The sequence below is a fragment of the Chiloscyllium plagiosum genome, chromosome 22 (assembly GCF_004010195.1).
Source record: "Chiloscyllium plagiosum isolate BGI_BamShark_2017 chromosome 22, ASM401019v2, whole genome shotgun sequence".
Classification (NCBI taxonomy): domain Eukaryota; kingdom Metazoa; phylum Chordata; class Chondrichthyes; order Orectolobiformes; family Hemiscylliidae; genus Chiloscyllium; species Chiloscyllium plagiosum.
The window spans coordinates 45,233,366-45,238,923 of NC_057731.1; positions in this window are offsets into that span (position 1 = coordinate 45,233,366).

Consider the following 5,558-nt stretch of genomic DNA (forward strand, 5'->3'; position numbering starts at 1 on the left):
CCACCCAGATCCCCACTCCTCCCCCACCCCCCGAAACTTTTCCCTTCCCCAACGCCGTACCCAACCTGATGACTTCCCCACCGTCGCCGGCCCGATGCCCTCATCCTCTCCAGTCCGATCCCTTACCCCACCATTCCCGGGTCGATCTCTTCACATCCTCCTCTTTCATGGCTGCCTCCGTTAAATGCGCATGCGCCAAAACGTTCAGCGTGCTCAGCCCATTTGGTGTCGGTGCCCATTTGGTGTAGGTGTAGACGTTGGAGATAGTGCCATGTTGTTCAGAATCTTCGTTAGCGACTGTAAAGGAACGCTGATATATTTCCAGAATGTTTTGCAGGTCTGCTGTCATTGTCTTTCTTGATTGTCTAGGTTGCATGTTGGAAGGTTCTGCGGAATCAACGTGCGTCAGTTGTTGCGGTGCATTTGTAACCGTCAATTGGTGATGGGAGTGAATGTCGAAGGTCGTAGATGGGGTATCAATGATGTGGGCTGCTTTGGTTTGAGTGGTGTCAAGCACCCCCAATATTGCTGGATTTCTACTGATCAGATCAGCCATGATTTAATTGTAGGGCAGAAGAGACTGGATGGGACAAATGGCCTACTTCTGCTTCTACATTTATGGTCTTATTGACACTCTGGGTTCAACCATTATGCAGTTGAAGTGGAGAAAGCGAGGACTGCAGATGCTGGAAAGCAGTGTGGTGCTGAATAAACACAGAAGGTCAGGCAGCATCGGAGGAGCAGGAGAATCGACGTTTCGGGCATAAGCTCTTCTTCCTGAAAAGGGCTTATGCCTGAAACATTGATTCTCCTGCTCCTCCGATGCTGCCTGGTTTGCTGTGTTCTTCCAGCACCACATTTTTCAACTGGGATACTAACACCCAATCGAGTTTGGATTTATTGTTTTGCCAATAAAACAATTAGACGATCTGATGTTGGGGGGGGGGGGCGGGGTGAGTTATAAAGGGCAGACATTTTGAAAATTGGTCAGAGAGCAACTGCTGTAGTGAGAGAAACTCATGGAGAACTGACATGTTGCTCTCAAAGAAATGAGAAACATTGTCTATCAAAGGTACCTTTTTCATGTGAAACATATTCACAATAAAAAGAAAGAAGACAACCCAGGGAGATCCTAATCTGGAAGAATGAAGACACAGAAGAAGACAGCAGCTGTATGGTTTTGAAATTAAGTGGATGTAATTTTAATAAGTGTCTTATTGGAACAGCGTATTGTCATCTGCAGACAATAAACAGTTAAGAGAAAAGGGGGCTTAGAGTTGTGAATAGTTGTTGAATATTCACTGTTAAATAATAAATTGATGTTATTTTCTTTAAATTTTGGAATTTGGGAACTCTGTCACTGGTATTTTAACAGATTTCAACATGAGCTTTTCTGGACGGTTGGTTTAATTGACAGTGGTGTTCATCTCTGTGTCATCACGCAACCAAGACCACTTAGCTCCAGAACTCAGTACAGCCTTGGTCCAAACATTTGAAAAAGAAGCGCACTCCAGAGGAGAAAGAACATAGGACAGTGGTCTGAATGGCCTCTCTCAGCTGTATGATTCTAAGGAGAGGATTCCAGTCAAGTGGTGTGGATGAGTGAATCAGACCAAGCTACTAAGAAACTAAATTTAACATTTAAATTATATAGCTGTGTGTTGAGATTTTTGCCTTTTGTAAAGACACTCAGATTTTGAGCACTATAAATTCACATCATCACGACAGTATCTGCCCATTGTTGTTAAGATATCAAACTACAGGGTGCAGGATTTCGCATCCAAAGACCTGCTGGAATATGGATCCCAAACAATCTATTTTGGCTGAGTGTGACCAGCCAGTCTTGAGCATGCAGAGGACTCCAACTCAGCAGCCTTCCATAATCTGTCTGTGGTCTGTGACTTAGAATTTGTTAAATATTGCTGACATGTAGGAAATTTCAAACGTGCAGAAACTGACACCAATCGATCATTTTGCATCCTAACTTGAAGCAAAAACATTAATTCTCTTTCCACAGTTGTTGCCAGATTTGCAGAGTTTCTCCAGCTATTTATGTTTTTGTTTCAGTTTTCATCATTCACAGTTTTTTTTTGAGTGTGTTCTGTCACATTGCACTATTTTTTCCTGTCAGCTTTTGTATTTTGAAACATTGGTTATTGTTGAGAAATGAACTTGCACAATTTTCTGATAAGTCTGTAAATTGCAGTATCTTCCTCTTCACTTTTTATAACTTTAAAAAAAACCTAAATAGGCTATGATGCAAATGAGACAAATTTAAAAATGTTGTTAATTGGCATCCATGTACAATTTAAAATTCCAGCTTCAATCTGCGATATATGGCAACTTTTTAGGAGACACATTGGCACAATATAGATAAAGAAGTCCAAAATCCAGGAGCCTGTCTTGAGGAAGCAGCTATTAAGCAACCCGGCTTTGTGGTAGTAACTGAGTATGGAGAAGGTGTGTTGAGCAGGCCAGTAGATTGTTTACCAGCTCTAATTCCAGTGTCTTTCCAGTATTGACCTGTTCTTCTGAAAATCACACCACCAGCTAAGGAGTAGGATTCCACAATGAAAATGAAATTTGAATCAAATTACGTCAGCAAAACTATCTGCAAGTTTATCCTGATCCCTGAATGGATTAGGGGTGGAAAAACATTCACTATTGAATTACCAATCAGTTAAATCTGTTCGGAGCATGATTTTGGCCAAATGATCAGCTTTTGAAGTTTATTTCAAGTTTGTGTTGAAAGATTGACTGTGTAGCCAAGCATGATTCTGTTTCTGTACTAATGCTCTGTGACATACAGTTCGGTCATTTGCGACTGAAGTTGTGTCGAAGTTGTCATTCCTGGCAGAGTAGCAAATCCAACAGAGTGATGGACTGTGATAAATCGAAATGCCAAGCTGGTAACTCCAGTATAGCTGAACATGTGCCGGTTCTCACATGAACATGGCATCCAATCAAAGTGGAGTTACTGTATGAAATCACCTTGTTCTGTGGAAGCCATTATTTCGTCTCAAAAGTTTCCTGTGAAAAGACGTTGAAATGAAGAAATAAGACATTTACAAATAGATATGGATATGTTAGGTGAATGAGCCAAAGTATGCCAAATGAAGCTTGATGTGGATAAGTCTGAGGCTATCCATTTTGGTTGGAAGAATAAAAAGGCAATTTAATATTTAAATGGAAAGAAACTTCAAAATATTTTAGCGCAGAGGGATCTGTTCTGCTATAACTTATGTAATATTTCCAATACTTTTCTAACAATAGATGTTAGGCTCACTGATCTTTTGCTTCCCTTCTCTTTTGAATAGGGGTGTCACATTGGCAGTTTTCCAAATGTCTTGTATTTCTCCAGAATCCAAGGATTTTTTGAACATTACAATCATCACATCCATTATCTGTATAGCTACCCCTTTTAGGATTTTAGAACGCAAGCCATCAGGGCTAGGGACTTTATCTCTGACTTTGTTTAAAGGTAAACTTGCCATAGATGACTGGTATGGTTTTAACCTGAGGGTCATCATGCCTCAGGTGAGTCAAGAGATTGAGAAGGAGAATCCTTCAAGGACATCTCAGCAGTTGTAGAAATTGAATCCACACTGCTAGCATCACAAATCTGCTGTCCAGCCAATGAAACAAACTGATGTCCATTAGCTTGTCTTCAATGATGGTGATGGTACTTAATTTTTCCCATGTATACTTAAGAATTAATGGTATGTTTGAAGTATCTTCTGCTGTAGAAGACTGATGCAAAACATTCTGTTTATCTTCTCTGCCATTTTCTTGTTCCCATAGTCTCCCCAGATTCATTTCCGAAGACGTGTATGTTCACTTTGACCTCTCACTTCATTTTGACATAGTTAAATAAGACCTTATTGTTGGTTTTTCAATCCCTCGCTAATTTTCCCTTGTAGTTTATTTTCTCTTCATTATATTAGTCTGTGAATTCAGTTGGATTCTGAATTTATCCTAGTCTTCAGAGCTATCATTGACTTTTGCCTCCTTAATTTGCTTGGTTAGCCATCATTGGATTATCCCTCACTTAGAGTTTTTCCTCTTTACTGAGATGTATTTTTGCTGAGAGACATGAATTACCTCTGCTTGTTTAATGTCATTTTGCTAACCTCTCTGACCAGTTCATTTCAACTAACTCTATCCTCATTTCATTGTAATTCCCTTTATTTAAGTTAAATACGGTTGTCTCCCATCCAAGTTTCTCACTCTTGAACTGAATATAAAAATTCTATCATGTTATGATCACCACTTTGAAGACAATCTTTTACTCTGAGGTGCTTTATTGAACCTATTTCATTACCCTTTGCCAGATCCAAGATAACCTGCTCCTTGGTTAGCTCTAAGACATACTGTTCTTGGAAACTATCCCTAATGCACTGTTTGGATTTGTTGTCATAGCTATCCTTTCCAATTTGATTAACCCAATAAACATGAAGATTAAAGTCACCCGTAAATATTACTTTTTTTTACATGTTCCCACTACTTGTTGATTTACAGTATAGCCTTTCCTACAGAATGGCTACAGTGTGGGGTCTGTGCAGTACTGCTGAAAATGATTTCTTTCCCTTGCTGTTTTTATTTAATCTCCATGGATTTGAGATCATATTAATTTACTTAAATTTGTGCCCTCGGTCCATCTACCTTATTTTGAATGCTTTGTGTATTAAGATACAGATCCTTTAAGTTTGTTCTATTATTGAATTTCTGTACACTTTTTTTTGGTTTCTTGATGCAGTGCTCCACAGGAACAGGGGAAGCGGCCCAGCGTGGGAGCGAGAGCAATGACCCAGTGCAGTGTGTGACTGCAGCCAGTGGTTAGACCATATGGAGGCCTCCGCACTGGTCTGCTGTGCAGAACCCTTGGAGAGAAACTGATGTTTATCTTTTAACTTTGCTTCTTGAAAATTTTTCTAACCTATGGTTATATTATGTATAGCTCTAATGTAAGTTTTTTCTTCATTCCTCTATTCTGTAGCTAAGGATTGTACCTAGGTACCTTTGTAACTAAGATGGTACTGTGTGTTGACATTGTTACACTGTAACTAATCTTGTAACTGAAGAAGCTGTGCCTAGGTACCTTTGCACCTAAGATGGTGCTGTAAGTGGAAACTTAAACTCATGGATCATAGAATCTCTACAATGTGGAAACAGGCCTTTTGGCCCAACAAGTCCACATGACCCTCCAAAGAATATCCCACCCAGACCCATTCCCCATCTCTATTACTTTACATTTAACCTGACTAATGCACCTAATCTACACATCCCTGAACACTGTGGACAATTTAAAATGGACAATTTAACATGGCCAATTCACCTAATCTGCACATCTTTGGATTGTGGAAGGAAGCCAGACCATCGGAGAAAACCCACATAGACACTGGGAGAATGTGTAAACTCTACACAGTCAGTCACCCGAGGCTGAAATCATACCCAGGTCCCTGACGCTGTGAGGCAGTAGTGTCACTTTGTCACTTATGTGACAGTAAAACCAATTGAATTCAAATATTTTTGATTCTGCTTTGTACTCATATTCCCTC